Below are 26,706 nucleotides of genomic sequence, written 5' to 3' on the forward strand. Positions count from 1 at the left end.
TTAGTTAAAGAGATTCATGGCCTGACACATGAAGAATAATTAAAGTCTCTCATTTATAATGTCGGCTCAATTAGAAAAGCAAATTTAATTATGCTCATCGTTTGAGCCGGCCAGGTGTATGGATAACAGTCACCATTTGTTTGGTAGGCTATATAGAGGTCACAGATCTGTCAGCAGCAGCAACAGAAGATGAGGAAGGTGGGAGGATCTGAAGCGACGGGAGACAGGAACAGAGATCCGAATCGAACAGACAGATTGAAGAACCTTTTGCTCTTGGGTTTCAGACAATGTTCTCGCGGCTGAGCGAATCTCAGGGGAGAAGTGTGTTAGATCAGACCTGTCTCACCCACATAGAGATCAGCTTTCTTTAGATGCCACGATCAAACTGTCTGGTTCCTATTGGTGATATAAATCTCATCTGATTTCACAGGCTGTGCTGTCGGCAGTGAGGGCAACAGATTTAATTATAACCAAAGATATCTCCCTTTATTCTATATCTATGTTAATTGTATTTAACTATGTTTGTATTTATACACACAAATGTCTGGGTTGTTTTTAGCCCATGCTGGGTTAAAATGTTGTTATGCAACATGGGTTATAATAACCCAACAGTTGGGCAAATCCCTGCTGAAAAAATTCTAATGGTTTCCATTAAAATACCAATAAGAACCATTAGCTTTTACCATTAAAACCACTACACTGTAGTGTGTTTTGGGCCATATTCCATTAGAACCAATACAATTCCCAATAAAACCATTAGAATTTTCTGTAATGGTTTTATTGTTTTTTCAGCAGGGATTTTAACCCAGCAGGTGGTGTGTCCAATACTATTTAACCAGTATGGGTCAAAACCACAACCATTTTTTAGAGTGTATTTTATTAATTACTTATTATGTATTTAATACATATACATTATTATTATTATTATTATTATTATAAATTATAGTACTATTATTGTTGATGTTGTTGTTAACATTTATTAATATTAAATCATATCATATATATTTTTATAATCACATATAGGTGTTTTTAAGAAATCTAGTTTTTTTTTTTTTAGAAATCTAGTTTTCATTCCAATCATATTAAACATATTTAAAAAAATTACAAAAAATATTTTTGTATATTAAATAATTATATTAATTATTATTTTATATAATTCATATTCAATAATTACCTCATTAATATTAACTTAATCACGATGACGCTGTTCCGCAGCCATCGTACAGTCCAGTCGCGTCATATTATGAATATTAATGAGGCGTGCTTTCTCACCGGAAGTGTATACAAAAACTAACAGGTGTTTGTACTGTTGTTCAGGAGGACTTCGCGGGCATGCGCTCAGGGAACGCGCGTCGGTCAAAACACAGCAAAGCACTTATATTTGAAAGCTTGTGTAAACAGCACCTAAAGCGGTGAAATGACGCGTAAACTCCCTCAGGATCAGGTGAGTGTCATAAACTCAGTTTCACCTCAGACTCGATGATGCAGACTTTCAGTGATGTGACAGGATTGAATAGATGTAACTTACAGCAATATCAACCCTGCTGAAATGAAACAAAAGCCATTAAAATCATCACAAAATTATATTTTGTAGTGTGTTTTAGGATGTAATAACATCTCACTAATAGAAACCAACACATTACCAGAGAGACCCACAGAGACCATTAGTGCCCATTAAAACCAATACAGTTGCCATAAAGTTTAAGTTTGTCATTTGCACAAGATGTTACTGACAATTTGGGCATTGAAATGCTTCAGCATTCAATAGGAGTACAATAAGAAAACAGAAAAAACAGCAAAAACCATTAAAGGGGACATATCATGAAAGTCTGACTTTTTCCATGTTTAAGTGCAGTTATTGGGTCCAGTGCTTTTATCAACCTAGAAAATGTGAAAAAGATCAACCCAGTATCTTAGTTTTGGTAAACCATTCTCTGCAAGCATGTGAAAAAAATAGTTAATTGAAATGTGTCTCCCCTTGTGATGTCAGAAGGGGATCTTATTATAATAATACCGCCCCTTAATCTGCACTATCCAACCGCGGCCCTGCCATTTAGTACAAAGTGAGTGAGAAAATAACTCAACTCGAGTTACAATTTTAACAAACCATCATCATGACAATCAGTGTTTGCATTTCATCAGCTCATTTGCATTTAACTCTTTCCCCGCCATTGATGAGTCAACTCGTCAATTAAAAAAAGCGCTTCTCTGCCAATGACGAGGTTTTCCGGCAATCTGTATTTCCGCTATTATTCACCAGGTGTCACTCTTACCCAACATATAAGACCCGGAAACAATGCCTTAGGGCAAAAAGTAAGAACTCTGTGTATGTTTTGATCATTGCTTTGAATCTGATCTCTACAAAATTGCAATTATTTCAGCTTTTTGCTCAAAATTTGGTATTTTTGAAGAATCTACCAAAATTTGAGAGGTAATAAAAAGAGAACAAATGAAGGTAGGATAAAACGTTTTTTTTTCTTTCATTTTGATATATTGTATGTTGATATATTTAAAGAAGAACACTTTCTGGAAGGCATTATTAACTTTTGTGAAAATCATTACAACTTTTTTTTTAAAGGGGCCATGGCACAAGACTTTTTTTAAGATGTCAAATAAATATTTGGTGTCCCCAGAGCACATATGTGAAGTTTTAGCTCAAAACACCATATAAATTTTTTTTACAACATGTTAAAATTGCCACTTTGTAGGTGTGTGCAAAAATGTGCCGTTTTGGGTGTGCCCTTTAAAATGCAAATGAGCTGTTGAAATTCAAACAATGATCACAATGATGGTGGTTTGTTGCAACTAAAACTCAATTGTGCTTTCTCTGCACTAAATGGCAGTGCTGTGATTGGATAGTGCAAATTAAGGGGTGGTGTTATTATAATAAGAGCTCCTTATGACATCATAAGGAGAGCCAAATTTCAATGACCTATTTTTTCACATGCTTGTAGAGAATGGTTTACCAAAACTAAGTTACTGGGTTTATCTTTTTCACATTTTCTGGATTGATAGAAGCACTGGGGACCCAATCATAGCACTTAAACATGGAAAAAGTCAGATTTTCATGCCATGGCCCCTTTAAAACGTTGGCGGGGAAAGAGTTAAAAGGACACATTTTTGCTCACACTTGGCAATTTTAACATGTTATAATAAATTATCTGTATGGTATTTGGGGCTAAAACGTCACACATGTTCTCTGTGGACATCAAAGATTTTTTGACATCTTAAAGTTTTGTGATCCCCTTCCACTAGAATTTCTGCTATGGTTTCTGTTGTTTTCCAATTTTATGAGGATTTGACTCGCAACATTATTTTGCTCGTTTCCATGTAAAATAAATGAGCTTAGACCGCAGTGTGAATTGAAACCAGTTATGTTGCTTCTCATTAAGATAACATACGAGACTGTTTCTGTGTCATGCTGAAGTTGTTTTTCTAGGGTTTTCCTCCAGGAGAGTCATCATCACATTGGGCTGTGTGTGTAGGTGATGTTGTTTCTCATATGTTTCTCAAGGGAACTTTGCTGTTGAATGGCTCATGGCTCACAGAGATTGAGAAAGTGTAGCTGGCATCATTAAGTGTGTCATTAAGCAAAACCATCCTCTTTCATTGCCACTGTGGGGATTCAGATATATAACAACCCGTTTACAAGCTCTGTCTGCTTTAAGAAGAACAACCAGTAAGAACCACAAAACCCAGAAATCATTGACTGTATATGATTGTATGCTTTAGTTATTTTTAAGTTGGACTGAAAGTTTGTTGAGGCTTCTGTGGTGGATTTTCAATGCTATATAGAAAAAGTATGATTTAAAGTTGTTTTCTCAAAAGTGAAATACTACATTAAAGGAAGGGTAAAATACAAATGATACCACTTTATCTCAATTGACCCTTTGCAGAAATTTGATTGACAGGCGACCTGATCAATCATTACACCATAACATATTTTATCTGACATGCAAAACCACAGAGTAGAGTTACGGTACATTCACACGGGGCGTAAGCGTTAACGCTTCCCATTCACTTTTAATGGGTGACGTCATTCGTTGTCGAACTGAATTGTGGATCCGTCGGTGCCGTGTCACTGCCGTTGCTCGCGGCAAAAGTTGAACATTTGCTTTATGCAAATAACCTAGGCAGAGCCTGCCAATTACGTTTATGCAAGATCGGAGCATGTGTTGCGGCCACTGTGATTGGCTGTTGGCCACGCTTCACACAAGCCTTCCGTCAAGCGTTAACACTTTCGCCCCATGTGAATATACCGTTAAACTAGCTGCACACCAGTGGCATGGCTACATAAGGGCCAGGGTGGTGGCACTGGCCCACTCTGATTGACAGCTGGCCCACCCAGTCAGAAGAGACAGAAAATATTTTTGTGGAAAAGCAGAAGAAATCACGCATAAATTATAATAATAATAATAATCGCTTAAAAATGCATCATTCAGATAAAATAACTAGGTAGAAAGTTTATCATTTGCATCTAAGCCTTGCAAATGTGAACATTTAAGCCATTTTAAAGAATTTGAGGTCAATAAGATGTTAAAGGCGGAGTCCACGATGTTTGAAAAACGCTTTGGAAAAGGAGACGGGCCGACTACCAAAACACACTTATAGCCAATCAAATCAAATCAAATGCCGGGTTGCGTATGTGTGGGGCGGGTCTATCAACAGAAGGTCCAGATTCTATTGGGGTAGGGGCGTGTTTGTTTGGGTGATTTCAAATATCAACAGTGGCTTTCAAACATCATGGACTCCGCCTTTAAAGGGAGCTGTTTTTACAAGAAAATACAAAATTTTCTTAGATGAAGGACTTTGGATTTAAGAAGGCCACCTGATGGATTATAGTGGAAATACAGATTGCCTGGAAAACTCGGCATTGGCAGGGAAGCTTTTTCTCTTAATTGACGAGTTAACTCGTCAATGGCGAGGAAAGAGTTAAAGATTATGAGGGAATTATTTTTTTTTAATAATAAAGCTCACCGATAAGTCATTTGTGAAAATACCACAATATTCTATAAAAAAAAGTTTTAATTTAGTAACATTGAAAGTATTTAGTAACATAAAGAGCTTCATCCTAGCCTGACGTTGTCATACTCAATTCTAGTCAGAATTTGAGTCTGATACCGCTCCATTGAGCTAAAATTATGAGGCGTGTCTCAACCGAAAAATGCCTCTGCACTCAATTGGATAGACATACGACCAATCAGAGCAACGGAGTGTGTGATGTTGAAATGGCGTCTTTAGCAGCCTGACCGAACTGCTAGTAATTTCGCTACAATAACACTAACATCATTGTAATTATACTAAGTCTGAGTTAGCGAAGGTACATCAACACCTACTATGTTTACAACATTTCATTTAAATCACAACATTAAGTATTTACTAAGTCATACAGTAAGACTATCTCTTACCATTTGTACGTTAGGTGAACTTCATCCACGATGATAGCTACCCATTACGTTGGCTTGAAAAATATCGGAGCCTAGCATGTCCCTCCACTTATTCAGCAGTCACGATTCCAGGCTTCCGAAAAGAAGCTGGCAACGACCGCTAATTATATCCATCTCGTCGTGCACACCGAGTTGCATCGCCATGATACCCATTTCAGTTGCTTCTTTAACTTTGTCCTCCATAGAAAGAACGGCGAAAACATAAACAAATGCCTTGATTGCGTTTCTCTGTTCCTCTTTTTAAATCAATGCTCTGTCGATATCTTTTAGAACAGACTCAATGTCAGAATCCACACATCTGAATTCTCCAGCGGCAGACATTTCATTGTAAACAGATTCAACACACGCGCTCTTTGGTGACGTGGTACGTTACTGTTGATCATCTGTCCATCATCGTATAAAGCCCGCCCTCACAATTTGATTCGTCGGCCGGTTTTGGTATTCGCATAGTAGCTACTAAACGGTGAATCCCCAGACCGATCTTCCCCGTTTTTCAAACTGTGGTGGGCGGGGCTAAGATCGGCTGGCACCCAGGCTAGCTTCATCCCATTTTCCAGGAAAATATATGTGGAAAATAACCTAAATCCAAGTTGTCTGGAACCTGCATAAAACCACAGCAGTTTCCTTCAGTGGCATCCTAAAATCTCAGTCCTCCTGGACACTGATGGTGTAAAGTGAAGGGTAATTTGTGTATCATTTGCCACAACAAATCTCAGGCTGTCAGGAACGATTTTGGGCTGATTTACCATACACATTACTTGTGCGCTTTATCCCCTTAAGTGTGAAACAAGATGCTTCCTTGCCAAGGTTTTTATTTCTGGAAAATACATCAGATATGTCCGTGTTACATTAAGTATAATCACATTAGGTCCCTGTAGTGCGGTGATCTCTCTTTTCCTGCTAGACGGTTCTTTGGAAGAATAATTTCAGAGGTTTGCACCCATAAGCTTTACTCTGGTAAATAGATTTTTACAGTCTTTCATTGTGCATCAGCAGTACAGATACAGTATGGCATGTGTTTTGACATGTGGTTATAGCAACATTTTGAAGGTTTCGCCATATAAACTTGATGATAAAGGCTTTGCATATTGTTACTGTGCTGAGATCTCAAAAGCCGATAATGGCGTTGATCATAAATTATTTGTTTGAAATATTTACAAATGCCTCAAGGGTTTGGATGATGCAAGTTGTTGTAAGACTGCTGGGGGAGTTCAGTTTGAGATATGCAAGTTGCAGTCTCTCCTGCGCAGCACTGCGCAGCTTGATGTGAGTCACATTGCTGAAGTTTGATGCGTTGTCTTCTTTCACCATCCAATGACAGATAAGTGCTCGCTGGAAATTGACAGGATAGGTCAACAGCCTCTAGTCAGACTGTGCTTTAGACTACGTTGTCACATGTCCTTATTACTTTAGACTTAGGCACAGGTGGAATACCTCACATAAAAATAGATGGTTTGCATTTTTTAATTCAGCCACTTTTGGCAGCTCATTTGAGTGATAGATAAGGAAAACGATGTTAATGAATGCAGTTAATAGTCTTTCCAGTCTCACAGAAAGGTAAAGGTCAGGTTGAGCACATTGCATTGTACAATATGCTAACCAGCAAAATACGTACACTCTGTGCTGTCATTTTCAGCACATATAAAAGATCCAGCCTGGTCTCACTGTTAATACCTAGTATTAATACGTACTTTTTTGAACATTTAAATACATGCTGCTGAAGCATACAATGTAGACGTATTTGCAACATTTAATCATAGCGTTATTATGTTTTTACAGCTACAAAATGTAAAATATTTACAAATCTTTCATACCATAAAGAAGTTATTACTCCACAAGAACATTAATCTTGCTTTACGGCGTGCATTTCAAATTTCAAAAGTACATTGACCGAAAGATGGCAATGTCGCAAATCTGTGACATAGCACGCAAGAGCCAATGAGCATTTGATATATTTGCCGTAAAGCAATGTGTCGTAAAGCTTCTTTTGGCGCAATATTTGAATTCAAATTCATAGTGCGAGATTTAAAATTTACGGTGATGAAAACTGGGATCAAGATTAGGGCTGCACGCTAAATCACGTTTGATTGTCATGTGCATCTCGTCAGTAAAGCCGGTTTCTTGATTAGTAGTAAATTGGCATCAGCTGCTTACGGATGGAGCAGCATTTACTACACAAAGCCGTAGTTCATGGACAATCAGGGCAATTGCGCATTAATTATCGCGGATGTATCGTGGAGGAACCGGCTTTACTGACGAGATCGAAAGACAATTTCATGTGATTTATTGTGCAGCCCTAATGAAGATCGCTGGATAAAGGGCTGAATATTGATCTCTACCTTGCAGTCCTATGAATTTTAAAGATGTAAATTACAACGAATGAAAACAATTAACATATTATTTTGTGAATTTATTTTGGTGTAATTATTGTGGCATATAAGAAGACTGCATAGGAGAAAATGCCTTTTTTGTGTCGTGGTAAACAAACGGTTAAATAATTACAGAAATTTTATTTATTTTAAGGTTTGAAAGTATAGTCTTGTTTAGTATTGTGTTATTCTCTGAAAGTCATGAACATCAGGTAAATCTTAAGTCTTAAATAATTTAGAAAATACGACTGAAATCATGACTTTAAATGCCCGCGATTTTTATAATTATGAACAGGAATACGTACAAATTTGTTTGTCGGAAAAGCTGTTAATATGTTAATAATTAACATGTTAGTCCTGTCAACATGTCAATTATTATACATTTCAGTGTGTATTAAACGTAAGTAAATTGGTACAATCACTCTTTACGTAAAAATACACACGTATTCTTATGAGATCACGTTGAAAAGATCACGTTGTGTATTAGGGATGCTCCGATCGATCGGCCGATGATGCTTGCTATGCTTCTCAATGAATTGCGGTGCTTTCACACCGCCACCGGCGAGAGCGTCAATAAAAGCTCTGGCTTCCCTACCAACAACGCTATAGAAAAGGTGTAGTGGACGATTGGTTGCCGCCATATCTCATTACCATTAAGTTGAAGTAATTTCAACTCTCCTCGACGCTCACACCGTACATGACGCGCCGTGTCGCTGCTGACCGTGGCGGTGTGAAAGCACAGTTGCGGTGAAATGCTGCTACATCCAAAAGCCAGAGGGCGCTCTCGTGCAGAAACTCAATATGCGCTGCAGATGAAGAACCATACACAGGTAGCTATGACACGCAGCTCTAGGAAATGCCTTATGGATATATTTTCATGATGATAAAGAATATTTCTAATGATTGGATTTGACGAGTGTTGCTTTTTCAAATGCATGTTATAAACGAGTCAAACTAACAGTAATTTCAGATCAATAAGGACTTACTGATCAAAAGCTGTAGTACCTAAAATAACTGTGAATAATATCGGCTGTGCGATTCAGAATAGTTATCGGCCACATATTATTAGTGTATACTGGCATTTATCGGAGCACTCCTACTGTGTATATTTACACATACAGAATACATGCCTACTGGCAACACATACAGTAGTAGTATGCTATTTTAAGAGATAGATAGTCATTGATGTCTATTCAGACTGTTTGATGGGAGTAATCCACTCGCCCCTTGTGCAGTATTGAGCTTAGTCCCAGTGTAAACATGATGCATTGACTGCAGAAAACATCTTGACTGATCATTTCTATTAATCACAGATCAGAACGGCAGTACTTAAAGGAGCGAGTCGTAAAAGGCTGTCGACACGCCGCAGAATGTGATAAATGTTAAGTTGTTGCCAGAGGGCTAAAGCCACCGGATGGAGAAAAACATTATAATCTCTCACTGCAGAGCAATAAGCTACAGCTGAACTGATTAATTACAGGATAACACAGACGCGATTTACTCTCTTTACAAGGATAAATGGAGCTCTGATGGTTTTGGGAGATTTTTCCTGTCTTTTGATAGACAGCTCGTGAGTAGACTTAAAATTTTCTCACAGTGAATGATAAAACAGGCAAAGGAATATAAATTTGACTTAAATTGAATTAGGGCCAAAGCCAGAAAATGATGGGGACTTTGATCAGTAGGAAACCACCTAGCAAGTGGTTTAGACCAAAATTGGATTGTTTACACAACAACAGGTTTTTGGCGTTCTGAAAACGCAATCTTTTGCGCAAAACAGTGACAGTGTCAGGAACTTGCTTATACGTGTTCACTTTACAGGCTTGCACAACTATTTGACAACCACGTTGACCTTTGCAACCGACTGGACTGTGTTTGTGCAGAGTAAGGGGAGGTTCACATTTTGCGTCTAAAACCGTGCGGAAAATGCGACGGCTTTTTCATCAATTTTTAAAATGTGCTTTGCGACGTGGCGTTCTGAAAAGTTGAAGTATTTTTAACTGGCTGCACCACCAACGTGCCTGGAAAAAAACATGTCACTCTCTATTTGAGTGTGCCGCACGTCTACATTTAAAATAACCTATTTGCGCGCAAAAGACACGAAGTGTGAACCACCCCTAAGATAATAGAGAGTAATACAGTGGTTTAATCATTGATTCGTGTATATAATAACTTGATGTCTTTGATGACAATGTTGTAACAATTTTCAAAAACCCAAAGAAAGTTTTTTGATTCATTATTGTTATGTAAATGTAGCCTGAGATCAACTCTTGTTTTGCACACACTGTAAAAAATTGTTGTTGCCGTAATCTTACATAAAAAAATTCATGCTTCTACCCAAAGCCAATATAATTAAGTAAATGGGTGATTCTCACGAAAACTTGGTTTTAAAAATGTCAAGCATGAAAATGTAAAAATTGCTTAAATTTACTTTTTTTCCCACCAGACATTGAAAAACAAAGTCTGGAGTAAATGGGAACATTAATTTAAAAACTTTTACTTATCATTTAACACTTTTTGTAACATAATTTAAAAAATTAGTCCTAAAAAAATCTCATTACCGCAACAGTCAGAAAACATCAACACTGACATATTTTCAAAATGACATGACAAACCTGAAAGAACATAATTTGGAGATTCTGCACATGCATTTAAAATCAAAGTATTATGCTTCTATTAATTAAATTAACATTTAATAAGCATCTGTTGCGGTAATGATAATCAAAATGTCGTGTAAGCATTCTGACAAGACAATATTTCAAATTAACTGTAAAAAAATGATCTTACCTGGTAGCCATCTTGAAGTAACTGGTCCATGTGCTTGGTCACTCAAAATCAAACTTTATTAAAATTCTGTACGTGTGCTTAAACTGTTCTCAAAAAGTGTTGCGGAGGATGAGAACATCAGGCATGGACACATCATTTTCCTAATTTTTCTTCATTATTATTATACATGAATATTCAGTAAATATTTTTCTGTCATCTAAAGTAGCAAAACATCCATTTATTTTTTTTCTTAATATTTTTGTGTTAATTTGATTAAATTACAACATAACACATGTTCAAACACAGCCGGACACATTGCGGTAATGAGAATTTCAGCAGAAAATGACATAAAATTTACAATTATAAATTCTTATGTTGAAATCACACATTGTGCAAGGTAGAACACAGTATTGTGTTAATTCTGATGCTTTTTAATGTTACTATATTACACATTTTAAAGCTAAAATCATTAGTGTTGTGGTGTTTCAATGGTTTCGTGAGAATTACCCAAATGTACTTGAATAATAATTTTTCTACAATTTATGTGTTGTTAACTATCAATCAGCATTGCTCGTATGAGCCATCTAAGCAATGTTCGACCTTCACAATCTTTTCTAATAAGCTGTGAGCGTATTAAAATGTCATTTTCATTTTCCTTTGAAGCCGACTTCTTGCGGCACATGCATTGTGTTTCTGAAGGTCCTGTCATACACAGCATGCACTGGAAATGGCAGAGGATGTGACTGGGAGGACATTAATTGGGAGGTTGTCAGAAGGAGCGAGAGACTCCTTCACATGCCATCAGGGGCTCGTCGGAGGTTCGGAGGGGGGAGATCTGTCTGCGAGCTGTCAGCAGCCAGGATTTCTCTTTTTATTAAGGACTGCTGTGCCGTATCTCGAGGTCTCATCGACAGCCAGGGAAAGAAATGAAAGGGATTGGGCTCCATTATAGAATGTGTCAGGGATTTCTCTACAAAAGGCTTTGTGTGCGTTTATGGATGTATATTAGGCTGCATACCGGTCGAAGAAGCTGTGGAAGAAGGTCTCTAAGCCTTCGCAGTCCAAACTGTGGTGACGTAAGCCAATGCAAACAGATTGGGCTTTAACACGGATCCTCAAGAGTGTTTGGGTAATAAAACTGGCATTTGAGGCAGACTTTACAGCCCTTTTCTCATGCTCTGTCTGAGATTTTTGTCTCAGATGTGTGTCGGATCGGATAAACAGATAAACTTTCAGATATAGACAAAATATCAATAAAATTATATGACATTGGGGTTGACAGAATTAATGTAATTTGTAATGTTTTCCAGCATCTTTTGTCATGATAGCCACTTTTTTAACTCTTTCCCCACCATTGATGAGTTATCTCTTCAATTAAAGGATAATTCCGGTATTTAACACTTTGAGTCTCATTTCTAGTTTGTTTTGGATGAACTACAGTGATGGACACAGGAATGTTGACAATGGGTCATGTCTTGAGTTTTTGACTCGTTTAGAAGCGTCTCTTGACTGCTTTAGAATGGAAGTCAATGGCCATGCACAAACATGTCATTAAAACAACACTTAACGTTCATTTTCAAAACTGTGCTACTCACCGAGTGGTTCGTGGTGTTCGTTGATGATGATTAAAAACAAGTTGTGTAGCGAAATACAGTTTCTGTCGTGTTTTATTTGGCATTTTGTAAAATTCCATTGACTTCTCTTGGAAGACTGTTTGCTCGCTGATATATCACTCCGCCGCCGGGAAACAGAAAAGCGTCTGTTTGTTTTTACATGTGGTTGTAGTTTTTTCGCTCGGTTTCTCTCAGAAAATTTTTTTCCCATATTTGTAGGGCTGGACCAGAATATTCGAATATTCGTTCCGTGGGTTGACATTCGATTTTCAGTTTTGAGATTCAAATATATATATATATAAATATTTTACAGCGTTAATGCAGAGCTTTTGCCAAGCAGGAAGTGCGCTTCACGCTCCCGCTCTATAGGTGGCGCAGAGAGACCAACATCCATAGCCAACAGCAGCACTAGTGGAAGAGATCACCTCAAACGGAAAGCACGCTTCTTGCTTTGGCATTCACGCTAATAGTGTTGTAAATAACGTTCAGTTTCTTGCAAAAACTGATTGATTTGCTTCACAAGACGTCAATATGTCACACGGAGTCATGGGGGATTACTGTTGTATTGGATATATATGCTTTAGCTCTTAAAGTGTGCGGATCTGTTGACTTTCATGACGGAGCACTGGGGTTTCTGCAAAATATCTTCTTTATTGTTCTGCTGATGAAAAAAACATATTGGATGTGTGGAATTTGATGTTTATGGTGTAAGTGTTATAAATAAACTTGATTTTGAAAGTATGCTACTGTTTTATTACAGTTTGTTGGACTACGTTCATTCATGCTTCAGACTCAAATATAGAGCGGAAGTATATACGCGGTTGTGAGGTATCTGAAAAAATAGTTCCACTATAGCAAATAACACAGATTGAAATCATACATTGCGCCAATATATTTGTTTTTAATCATCAACGAACACCACGAACCACTCGGTGAGCAGCACAGCCCCGAAAATGACCGTCAAGTGTTGTTTCAATGACATGCCTGTGCATGGCCACCGACCTCCATTCTGAAGCAGTCAAGAGACGCCTCCAAACGAGCCGAAAAGTCAAGACTCGACCCACTGTCAAAACCTCTGTGTCCATCACTGCAGCCCATCCAAAACAAACCAGAAATGAGACTCAAAGTGTCAAATACCGGAATTATCCTTTAAGAGAAAATGCTTTCCTTTCAATGACGAGTTTTTATGGCAATCCATATTTCCACTATTATCCACTTGGTGGCGCTCTTACCCAACTTATAAAACACTGAAGCATCCACTGATCCAAAAAACTGTAAAAAATTGTGTATATGTTTTGATCATCGTTCTGAATCTGATCTCTAGCAAAAGTCCTTTACAGAAATGCAATTATCTCAGCTTTTTGCTCAAAAGTTTGTATTTTTGAAAAAAAAAACTACCCTTATTTGAGAGGTGATAAAAAGAGAACAAATGAAAATAGGATGATCGTTTTTTTTGGATGTTTCATACAGTGGCAAGAAAAAGTATGTGAACCTTTTGGAATTTTAAAAAATAAATTTGTTATAAAACGTGATTGGCTTTTTTGAGGTCATTAACTAAAGGGTTCACATACTTTTTCCAAAAGCACTATAAGGTTTTTTTGGTTGTTCTCATTAAAGACATGAAAGATCAGAATTTTTTGTGCAATTATTTTTAGAAACATTTTGTTCGTCAATACCCTTAACTTCGCATACTTCTTGCCACTGTATTGTATGTTTATATATTTAAAGTAGAACATTTTCTGGAAGGCATTAAACTTTTGTAAAAATCATAGAAAATGCTGGTTCTGGCTGGCAATTTTTTTGTAAACGCTGGCGGGGAAAGAGTTTTGAGTTGTTGCCAGATCTTGTTTCAGAAAATTAACCCACAAAACATTTTAATCCTATTTTTGCAAATAAACCAAAAATGTCACTAACCCTGTCCCTGAACCACAACTTCCAAATTTATTATCTTGATAAAGTGTCTCATTAGCCCCAAAACCTGGCAACATTGGTTTTAAAATGTGTAATTTTTCTGAAGTTATCCCACTTTTATTTGGCTGATTATTTGTAATTTTACTGTAGAAGTAAATAGATAATCAATAACTGACTTATTCTGACATAGAAAGGAGAATGTTACTTCTTAGCTAATTAACTTTTTGACCAATTGAAAGAAAAAAAGTAATCAAAACTGATATACATGTGCCATTAGTCACAAGATACACGAGAATCAAGATTTCACTGTACAGTTTACAACTAAATAACACAAAATGTCAATTTGTTTTTTACAGTAGGCATCAGGAAATTTATACAGTGCATGAATAGTATGGACCAATTTTATGAAATGTTTGTTGTGATTGTCATTCTCAAGAAAATCAGTACGATACAGTAAAAGTACTATACTATACAGTACTATAAACCTTTTGTTTTCCCACAGAAAGACATATGAGATTCAAAGAACATAAGGATGAGTCAGATTTTTTTGTTGTTGAGTAAACTTGAGGAGTCGGGTCATTGATGTCCATAAAATTACATCAAGTGTTTATTTGGGGTGAGCTTTTCTATGTGAACATCTGAGCAAATATGACAGAGCGGCACATTTACTTATTCACTTTTATTATGCAAAATTAAACACCATTTCACCATCTGCTGTAGCTGTCTAGAGACGTGACTCTGTTCTGTAGATAATGGGCTCCTGCAACATTTAAAGAAAACCGAGGGTCTTTGATAGATCGGACGGGTGAGGATTCATCTTAGCTGAGTCAGTTTTACATCAGCACTATAGTTTTCAAAGAACGGCTTTGATGTGGTTCGATCAACTTTACCGGTCAATCAAAGTAACATGATGAAGAACAGGTACATGATGAAACATCTGTGCTTACGCTTTGACACTAAAGTATGAGGCTTGTAAGGAACTGCATAGTTAGAAAGAAGATAACTTTTCAAAAGCATTAGAGGGATAGTTCACCAAAATATAAAAGTGTCATCATTTACTCCCTAATGTTGTTACATACTCATATAAAAAAAAAATTCTGATGAAAAACAAATACGATGGAATTCAATGGGTACCGTCAACACTGCCTACCTGTCCCATCGTTTATCAAAATATTTTTTTGTGTTCATCAGAAAAGGGTGAGAAAATGATTACAGAATTTTCATTTTTGGTTGAACTATCCCTTTAAAACTAGAGGCTAAAGTGACCATTATTTCAAAATACCACATCAGTTTCCCCTGGATATCTTTATATCGCTTCTCATTTTATTCCTCAACATCCTTTGTATAGTTGTATAACACATTTTTGTTGTATGTGGGGTTCAGAGGTTGCGTTTAACGTTTGCTCATTTTTGTCATTTTGCCGGAGAGGGTCGTAAAAATTCGCCATAATCAATTATTATTCGTCATTTTATATTTAATGATGATTATTTTGTTTACGTTTTCATTTTTAATCATCAACTTGATCATGAAGATGAGCATATAAGTTAAAATTTGTGTTTGAATTGTTTAGAGAACAGATGAACATAGACTGCGTCACTTTACATGTTCAACATGACATGAACCCTTTTGGCGCAATTTGTCCACGCCCGAGCCGAAGTGAACTGCACCCACCTCTGCAACCGGGCCAGGTTGTGATTACCAAACCACAACAGGCATGGTACAGAGCGATCACACTATTCAAACAAACCAGGCTTTGGGGGTCAAATGCGCTCGGGCATGGTTTGGTTTGAATAGTGTATGTACGCTCCTACATCTTTTGCCTGCAGTTAATGGTGCTTGAGGATCTGTGACTCATCCAGTTGTCAACAGAGAAGTTCATGGCTTTTTATGCAATGCTACAAGGCTGTTTAAATCAAATTCATTTAAAATTGTATAATAATCAATTCAGTTAAGATTCTTGAAGTATTGACATCTGTTTTGGAGGAGGAAGAGATGAAGGAGATTTAGTTATGTTTGCCATTGCACATGTCCTTTGATGTTCTGTATAATAGTCTTCCTCCTCTCAAACGATTTATCGTTTAAGGACAGGGTGTATAATCTAATATTGTGGGGGGCGCAGTGGTTCATGTAGGTTGTCTACAAACCGGAAGGTTCAATCCCCGGCTCCACCTGGCCAAGTGTCGAGGTGTCCTTGAGCAAGACACCTAACCCCAGCTGCTCCCAATGAGCTGGATGGCATCTTGCATGTCTGGCACCGCCGTCGGTGTATGAATGTGTGAGTGAATGTGAGGCAAATTGTAAAGTGCTTTGGATGGCCATTGGTCTGTGAAAGCGCTATATAAATGCAGTCTATTTACCATATTACAGTAATAGTGTCGTAAAGGGTGTATATCGTATTGTATTTTTAGTGTTTTATTTATTGTATACACTTACAGATCTCTCTATTGTTAGTACTATTATTTAATTTATTTCATTTTACTGCTGACTCTTGAAGCTTTGCCTAAAAATTTCCATGCACCTGTTACTGGTTTCAAGGTATAACGAAGTTTTAAAAAGTCAAGGTTTCAAAACCACTACATTTTTCTGTGATACCGTTTTCAAGGTATGAGCTGTGTTTATACAAAATGAATTATTTATTAAGTTATGTAATTGAATAAAATTTTTAGGCTTTATTTTTACCTGAAATATATGTTGTATGGTGCTTAAAAATATCATTGTATTGTTTACAGTTGAAAAGCTGTTGTACCCAGACAATAATGGAAAATAATTAAAATAATTTTAGAAAAAATAATTTTGTGTTGCAATGGCAATAGTGCAACACCATGGAACGTGGTATTTTTGCTTAAATGAATATTCCACTTTCACAAAAAAACCCTGATAATTTACTTACATCCATGTCATCCAAGATGTTTATGTCTGTCAAGAAGAATTTTTTTCTCAGTTTATTAGTGTTTATTGGACCTCAACAGTTCAGTTTCAATGCAGTTTAAAATTTCAGTTTCCACGCAGATGCAAAGGGCTCTAAACGATCCCAACCGAGGCATAAGGGTCTTATCTAGCAAAACAATAGCCGTTTTCGGCATGTGACGTGCCCACGTGACCTTACTTATTGTGTAATCACATCGAAAGGTCACGCATGATGTATGCGAAACTACCACTCCAGTGCTTACAAGTGAGGAGATAGAGGAGCGTTAAGATGTTGTTGTATGGCTGCACAGCTAGTGCAAGACAAGAAGTTGTGGTTTAAACGTACATATTTTTTATTTTTCTTGCCGAAAATGACGATGGTTTCGCTAGATAAGACCCTTATGGTTGGGATCGTTTGGAGCCCTTTGAAGCTGCATTGAAACTGTGAACTTTTGGGGTCCAATAAAGTCTATTAAATTGAGAAAATATTTGGAATGGTTCCCTTAAAAAACTGAATTTCTGCTCCACTGATCAAAGAAAGACTTAAACATTTTGGATCACATCGGGGTGAGTGAATTATTGGGATTTTTTTAAAGAAAGTGGAGTAATCCTTTAAGGATATCATACTGCCAAAATCTTATACCAGCCCATGCCTACTGTGCATGTTCTTTACAAAAGGCAGATTTACTCTGGGTACTTAGGTTAGTTGAACTGGAGATGCCAAATTGAACCTCTCCCAATGTGTGTATGGATTAACTTGTGTATATGGATTAACCAGTTCTCCCCATGAATATAGCTATAGATGGTGAAATGGTTTTAAGAATAAATAAACAAACAAACAATACGCAAAGAAAACTTTAAACATAATCATTCCTGGTTCGAGAACCGGTTCCAGACTTGTTCAAGGACCTGATTCTGCTTATTCGATGGAAACTCTGAGAATTCGGTCTAGATTGAGCAGTTTCTCCGAGCTTTCATTTCTGTCTTATTTCTAAACATCAGCTACAGAAACATGATGCAAACTTTGATCTTGATCTGACTGACTGATGTTGACCCCTGGTTTTCCAATTAAATGAAGTCTGTGGGTGTTCAGATGTTCTCATAGCCGTAGTGGACATCACCAGGGACGCTTACTAATTTTGCAACATCTCTCTTTCAATCTGTTTTGCTTGTTTTTCCACCTGCTGTTTCCACAAAAATGCAGATGTGTTTCTGTACGGCATTCACATCTGGTGCTGCTCGGAGCCTAATAACCTACCGGGTGGAATTGAATTGCATCCACAGCGCTTCGACTGGATTGGTGGCTTTTCTCCACGGGCTGTACCGGCTGCTTTCATTAGATTGAAAATAGAGGGTTCAGTATCTGGAGGTCTTGGGGGAGAGGTCAGAGATGGGCTGGGTTTGCTTTTATTATGGGTTGGTGTTTACTGGTTGTGCATTGCACTTTAGGATATATGAGAGTGTTCACCTTCCTGTCGACCTTCTAGTACACCGGCGTCGTTAGAAACACAAAATTGCAGCAATCCTGTAATTCCTTCTGGTCTCATTTCGTGAAATGAACATAATTTATTGCATCTTGACTGGAAATTAAATCTGATAAATATACTTAAGTTTCTCTTTTCTAAAAGAGAGCAATTAACAAAAGTGAAAAATTTCAAGATCTGGCTCCGATAAGTGGTGCATGTGTCTGATTCAGAGACGTTTTATGAGTTATGTCTATATGTATATCCGCACAGCATGTGGTTTATGCAGTAATGCACAGACTACTTAATGTTTTTTGTTTTTTTTTCTACCTTGAAAGAAACTCCACAGCCGCATTCATCTGCTGTAATTTTCTCCTGAAAGCGAGGTGTAATTTTAGCTGAATGATAGGTAAACACGGAGATGTTGTCAGGTGTGTGTTTAATTTGTGTAAATGTTGTAATTAGGGTTGATTATTAAAATTCTAAATATAAAAATACTAAAACTGAATGTTTTTCATGTCCAATGTGGTAGTTTTCTCGCACTATTTTTACAGCAGATCTTTAATCAGATGTAGATCTATAACTCCTTTGTACAAAAGGTCAGATTTAAGGCTCCATTGAAGCACACAAATGTTCCTCAACGTTCTCGAATCACGCTGGATAACATCTTAAGTTCTGCACAAACTTGTTCATCTCTTTAAAGTAAAAGGTCATGCAAATGCTATGAAAGTTCAAGATTTACCGTTCAACATTATACTCGGATCGCTTGCTAACAATATTTTATGCAAACTTTGCCTGTCTATGCCCACTGTGTTGTGGTAAAATAACATTACATAGATTTCTCTTTAATGCTATATATGATGTCATACAAACGCTGACCCTGTTTTGTAATTTAATATTAACCTATTCAACAACTATTAGCAAAAGCTGCAATATATGTCTCCGTAAGATTTGTAGTAGTTCAGACAAACATAATTTGTGTACAGAGATGGAAAATTAAATTTTCATGAGACTTTCTGTCTCCACTTATGGTAATCTCACTTAATTATGTCGGCTTGTAAGGGAACGACAAGTCTGTTTGTTCTGTTTGTGTTTATTCAAGATTTAAGGCTCTAATGAGATTACCATTACTACTGGACTTAATATAGCAGCTGGTTAAATGTAAGCATTTGATTCATTCACCTGTCTGTCTGAATGAAGGGTCAAGGGTTTAAGCGAGTGTTTCCATTAAAGATTTGCACAAAATAAAATTGCAACTACAACGTACATGTTCGCGCCCATTTCATCTTCTTTTAAAGACATTTCCCTGCTATAGAGCTGATGTGTTTTGTAGTATTTATATGGATTATAGATTTGATGTTTCTTACTAGTGATGCATGGGTCTGTGTTTTTCCAACCCGCTGGTCCCGCTTTTATGAAATATTTGGCCCGCCCCAACCCGACCATTAAAATAGACATACTAGGCATTTGCAAGTTACGTTGCTACGTAGGTTTACGTAATTTAACCTAAATATATATATATATGCTAAAGGGAATTAGACGCAAAATACATGACCTGCCCCAACCCGCCCCGCAATAGTTACAATTTCTTTACCCGCCCCAACCCCCATAGCGCATCACTAATTCTTACAGCAGTTCCGGCTATACATTACAGTTGGATAGTCAAACACTTTTAATACTGGCCTGGTTAAAATCAGACCATTCTCAGTAGTAACAAAGCAAAGCTTCGTAGACAAATAATTTCCAAAGGGGCGTCACCAACGGACGTCTCTCAAATGCCTCTGTGTCCAATTGGATAGATCTAAAACCAATCACAGCAATGAAGGAGGTGACATATGCAGAGCTATATCAGACTTTTGCCGGATCCAGTCGTTAACGGCCCATTCAGACAGCCAGCGATGTTATCGCTGTGTGTAGCCCATCTCTTTCAAAGAGGCGTTTATAAATCTGCTTGTCATAAACAAATGAGTACCGTCCACTCCAGTAACTGACGAGAGAAGGATGACATGAACTCCACTGCTTCATTTTCATTGGTAGTCGCTCCCGAAATTCGCTCGACATTTGCATAAAGTTAAACTTTTCTTTCTCGCATCGCTGGACACGCCCATATGGTCGCCAATGGTCACTTTCGCTCGCCAGGTTTCCATTGAAATTAATGAGATCGCGTCGCTCTGCTACTGCTGGTCGCTGGCTGTCTGAATGGTGCATAAGACAGGGATAACATCTTTTTTAGATATGAAGGCTTTGAGTGTTGTTTCTTTGCTCGGGTTTTAACGAAAAGGAAAAGTTTAAATTGCTTAAAACAGACGCCTGGCTGATTCGAATGAGTGATGTTCCATGGCGGCATCCATCTTTGTAATGTATGTACAAAATCTGATTTACCGTCGCTGCACTGTCGTCATCGTGTAAAGCCCGCCCCAACGTTTCTAATTGGTGCCGCGATTTCTCTGCATTAGAAATGGGCTTGAATGGCCTCTTTGCCAGACTACTTGCAGAGCAAATCTAAATTTTCCGGAAGTTGTCTGGGTTTTCCCAGGCTATTTTAATAATACCCTAATTTAAACCAAAATACTGTAGATTGTTGAAGTTTACACTAGCTGTCAATTTGAGTAACTTTTTTAACAGGTTAAGACAAGGCAGCAGCTCCATTTCAATCCAAACCGTAGTGAATTGCCTATGCTTACTGTACGTCATATCATATCATAACGTAATATATCATGTTACAGTATATGACTATATCACATAACTCAGAAGCATATAATGTTAAAGAATTTAGATTTAATACCTGCATAAGAGTCAGTGGAGGTTGACAGGATCTTTTTCTCAGTCAACTGACCCTTGAGAATGAATATAAATAACCAATCATCATCATCAGAGGTGACCTTTCAAGCCAATTAACTTTTAGCATCACTTTAGAGTAAACACAATATGACGATTTGTTACCTAGAAACACAGTCTTTAATATACAATAATAATTCCTGTAGCATGCACTCTTATGGTTTTGGAAGCAGTCAAAGTAATACGGGTATTAAGAGAACAACAACCAAATCTTTATCATTAGCCAGTTCAATAAATTCAGTTTCCCACATTTCATGATTTTTAAGTAAATTTTTAGGCATTTTCATCTTTAATTGATAGACGGTAATTGTAGGACAGGAAAGTACAGGGTGGAGAGAGGGGCCACAAAGGACACCGAGCTGATTCGGTGAAAGCGCATCTCCATGACGTGTCGGGGCACTGTCCACTACACCAGTGGCTCCAACCATAGCTGTGTCCCAAATCGCCTACATAGACTATGCCCTAATAGTATCCGACCCGAACCAGTGGCAATATTTTTGAACCTGAATGTTAAATGGCACCGATGTGTGTGCAGTCTGCATCCCGCATGCATGGTCAGACAGAAAGTAATGCTGTTGACCTCGCATCCAATTTTTTCCATTTATTTTCCTTTGTTATCTGACGACAACACCAAGGTAACCGCTAAAATGTCCTTTCAAAATTAATTGACTCAATGAAAATGAACCTACCGAATTAAAATTAATTGCCACAATGAAAATGAACCTACCACCAGCCACACGTCACAAGCGTTCTTAGCAAACAGAGAGGGGTTTGGAAAAGGACTTGATGCACACACACAGGATAGTTCGGGTCTTTTCTGGTCTGTTTGGCAAAAACACATTAATTTCAAATTACACGAGACCCGATGCCACTATTATTATACCCGCCTGTGTCTATAAGGCACACGTAAAAGTTGTATGGGGCATAAACGGCAGTTTAACGACTTGCGCAAGTAGATTACATACAAAGTCAATGCAAAGACACGATCAGACGTATCCTCGCGAGGGGCGATGCGAATCACGTGAAATGGGCGTCGTGTTTGCTGCAAAAACACATGCTATTTGCCTCCCGCACAGGTCTCAGGTCTGACCTTGGGTTTTCATATCTAAGTGGACACCTGAAGACCTTTAATTTGCATTTAAACATTTCTGTCACAGGTGACGGTTTGTGAGGGCGGAACCAAAAGTGTGGAAGACGGGTTCCGCCCGATGATGGTTCCGCCCGGACGCTTTACCCTGAACACCGGAATTTCCGGGGTTTCCCCGAAGCCGAAATTAAGCCTGATTACGCTCAGGTGGGGATAATTTACACAGCGGTTGCTAATAGGCTGACAAGGAGAAGAGTCAGAGCATAAAAAGACTTTTGAAGACATCAAACGATGTGCTTGTGGTGTACTTTGTATACGCTGTGTTGCTGCTTTGCAGATGGACTACGCTGGCTTGATCGTTCCCCTGGGGAAGAGAGAAAGGCACAGTCAGCTAGCGAAGGAATATTGGGAGACTTCACTCGAGAGAGAGAGGACACAGAGCATTCAACAGTGCAGATATTAGAAGTCATTGACAACGAAGAGTGAGTAACAGCTGTAGTACTTATCTGTATAATAATTGGAAGAAGAGTTGCTTGGTGTGTGTTTTACTTGTGTTTGAGGTCCCTGGCCCCACTGGAGAGGAAAGCGTGGGCGAGCCGTGGGTTGACCGGAAGCACGGACGAAACAAATGGTAGGAAGCACCGTTCACAAATCGAGCAGTGGCCCTGTGGGAAAAAGGAAGCGCAGGTGAGCCAGAGGAGCGATAAACAACACGCCGGGCCTGTGAACAACACACATCTCCCTTTCATTGGCGGTCCAGCTATCGCCCAACTATCCTCTCGAGGTAGTCGTAGCCAGGTGGCGAGGGCGATCTTAAAAATCACGTGAAGTTGTATAAGAGTGCTGTGGGTGAGTCTCACTGATTGATGGTGTTTAAGCTTTACTTGCTGTGTGTATGCTGTGCTTGTAGCGTCCAAATTGCCTAGCCTCAGACGAACCGCGAGACGCCGACATCTGTTGTGGCCTGGGTCCTAAGGAGAGCGAGGAAATTAAGCCCGTGCCCTGGGTGTGTCAACGAGAGTTTCGTTCTGCCATAGAGCAGACAGTGGTGAAACCCAGTGAGTATTACCAACAGTGTACCGTGCGTATTGAGGGTTATAGCTGTGTGTGTACTGACCTTTCCAACAGAAGCTCGTGGTGAGCGGAGCCCCGACGAAAGTTCGCCCCAACTCGGGACCCCGGCCGTGGAAGTAGGAGGGGGAGTTTGGGAAGCGTTCGGCTCCGTGCCACTGGACCCACCAGTCCCTACGACGCCCGGACAGCTTGAGTGGATGGGCGAAGGAATACGGTGCACCAACGCTGTAGCGAAAATCCACTGTCTGCAAGGGAACGAAGACATACAGTGCTGAGGGTAACGTGACTGGTGAGCTGAAGTTAATCTGTGCTTATAGCAATTGTTACCTGGGTCCACACAAAGCTCTGTATAAACGAAGATCCCCAGTGCTGTGATTAACGTAACCTGTGAAGTGAAGTCAATCTGTGTTTATAGCAAATACTTATCTGTGTCCCAACGAAGGCTCCGTGTGAGCGAAGATCCCCAGTGTTGTGAGTAACGTAACCTGTGAAGTGAAATTGTTCTGTGCTTATAGCAATCACCTACCTGTGTTCCAGCGAAGGCTCCGTGTGAGCGAAGATCCCCAGTGCTGTGAGTAACGTTACCTGTGAAGTGAAATTGTTCTGTGCTTATAGCAATCACCTACCTGTGTTCCAGCGAAGGCTCCGTGCGAGCGAAGATCCCCAGTGCTGTGAGTAACGTAACCTGTGAAGAGAAATTGTTCTGTGTTTATAGCAATCACCTACCTGTGGTCCAACGAGGGCTCCGTGAGAGCGAAGATCCCCAGTGCTGTGAGTAACGTAACCTGTGAAGCGAACTTGATCCGTGCTGATAACCATTACTTACCTGTGTTCCAACGAAGGCCCGTGTGAACGAAGATCCCCAGTGCTGTGAGTAACGTATTCTGGAAGTGGAAATTAACCTGTGCTTACAGCGATTACTTACCAGTGTCTGAAGACTCTTGGCGAGTGAGGAGCCCCAGTGTTGGTCTGAAGAGCCGCGCGACTAAGACACGGGAGAAAGAGAGAGAGAGGAAGAGGGGTGAGAAGAGTAGCGATCTGCAACAAAGTACCATACCATCGACTAACTTTTATTTGATTCTGCCTCCAGGAGAAGCGGAGCGCGCCACGGATTCTCGGGCCAGAGCCCTAAAAGAGCCCCTGTCCCCAGTCCTTATCCCAAGTGGCCCTGGAGGCGAGAAGAAGACCCATTAGTTTTAAATTACCCCTTCCCCTTTTTCCCCCTTCCTTTTAAATATTTAATAAAGTTTATTTTAACGATAGTTTACTCATCTGTCTGGTCATTGGGGTGGTCTTGGGAAACTCCTCGAGGTGGAAGAGTTGAGAGGGGTGTGACCCTTAGTATAGTCGGGTCCGCCCCCGTGGTGTGACATTTCTTCATTCTTTATTTGTCATGTTATGTTTATTGTATAGTTCAACTTATTGATTTAGTCATGCATCATTTATTTAATTTGTTAATTCTGTGTAGCGCAACTTAACTCCAACTTGCGGTGAGTTGTGGCTAATATCAGCCCTTTGAGTGTGTGCATGGATCTACATTTAGTTTTTTAACCTAAAACAGTCGGGAACTTTATGGATACTCATTTCAACATATTACGATTTGGGCCATACAGTATATTAATTCTAATTTTGAATACTGTCTATATAGGATGTATAGTATGTGAATTGGGACATGCAATGCATGTTTCATGTTTATTGTGGAAGACACTGCTGTCGTCTGATTGGTTTATAGTCGTGAAGAGTTGTCATGGTTAAGTATCTGCGAGGTCTATAAAAGCAGAAATCATGTTCGTTGTCTGAGCCTTTAGAGAGAAAAACCCATTAAAAAGAGAGATTCATGTGTTTGCCTCCCACACACGCACAATATAACACACATTACACCTAAATTATTCAACTTCAGCATCAGAACATCAAATCTCCAGGTTTCTAATGCTACACGAGGTGCTTTCATATACACAGTACACATCTGACATGTACAGTATGCCCTGATGATGTAATGCATAGTGATCTTGATGTATAGTAACACGTCTGGATAACAAAACATGTTTGGATAAGATGTCTTTCTAGATCAGAGGTAAAAGACACTCAGATGTTTATCTTAGTCATGGTTTTCTGGACTTTCTATGAAGAAGTCTTTGTTGAGTCAGGTCAAGTCAGGCTTGATTTAACTTGACAAAGACATCTTAAGAGACAAAACCAGCATGGTTCTGATGTAAGCATCATAGCCTGATAGATCATCCATGTTAACATCAGGATAAACTTTAAAGCTAATATGTGTCTTTTTGATGTTAAAATACATTCTTCTCCCCAAGGTTTAATGTGGTGAGACAGCTATAAGACATTGGTAAAACATTGGTTTGACTTCTTGAAGTGTGTAAACACTGAGACTGTATAAGGCTTTTGTGTTTATGTGAGTGGCTTTCCATGTCCACATCTGGTTTAACTAATGGCGTCAGATGAGGACAGTCTGTTTTTTCAGGCTGGGTGTCACGGTCTTGTCAGACATCTGTGCTAGATGTAGGTCTGAGTGCATCTGACAGGACCGTGACAGTATTATGTTCTGTGTGGGGACATGTGGAATCACATTGTGTGTGTGGCTTCCACATGTTCCCAGTGTTGTGTGGCTGTCATGGTCTTGCCTGACCTTGGTTATGATCCAGAGGGTAAGACCAGGGCAGCATTGTGTTTATGTGGGAACACGTGTGTTTTCACATCATGTATGTGTGACACGTGTTCCCAGTGTCTTGTCACTTTTACCCTACTCCCTTATGTACTCGTGTCTTAAGTGATTAATTATGTTCACCTGTTCCCCATTGATGTGGTGTCTATATAAGGCCCTCGTGTTCTCTGTGTGGTGTGCGTGCGTTGTTGTAGTTTCAGAGTGTTCATGTTCTCCGTGTTCTCTGTTACTCAGTTCCTGTTTTTGTTCCCGTGTTTTGGTTTGTGTTTTACCACAGTGTTTTGGTTATCTTCTGTTTTACCCCCTCGTGGGTTTTTATGTTTTGTATTTAATAAATTCATTGTTATTTTTGATACATCCTTGCGTTTGGGTTCTCCTTTTGTTTTCCACTTCCCGGTGTTAAAACCGATCGTGACACTGGGCAGTTGCCTTGTTATGGAAACAATGCTTTGGATTTAAAGGCACGTTGAGTAACATTTAAAAGGATCTTTTGACAAAAATGCAATATTAGGGATGTAACAATACATCAAAATGGGTCGATGCAACAATTC

The 26,706-nt window shown here is 38.7% G+C and overlaps 1 long non-coding RNA gene across 1 annotated transcript in view; it reads left to right on the forward strand.

Moving 5' to 3' along the window:
- Positions 1 to 1,278: 1,278 nt before the first annotated feature.
- Positions 1,279 to 26,706, forward strand: part of LOC141365580 (uncharacterized) — a 169,749-nt gene continuing 144,321 nt past the window's right edge. The window contains exon 1 of the long non-coding RNA XR_012370651.1: positions 1,279 to 1,444. This is a non-coding gene — a long non-coding RNA (uncharacterized lncRNA). The remainder of the gene's footprint in view (positions 1,445 to 26,706) is intronic.

This window comes from Misgurnus anguillicaudatus, chromosome 8 (genome assembly GCF_027580225.2).
Source record: "Misgurnus anguillicaudatus chromosome 8, ASM2758022v2, whole genome shotgun sequence".
NCBI classification, from domain to species: Eukaryota; Metazoa; Chordata; class Actinopteri; order Cypriniformes; family Cobitidae; genus Misgurnus; species Misgurnus anguillicaudatus.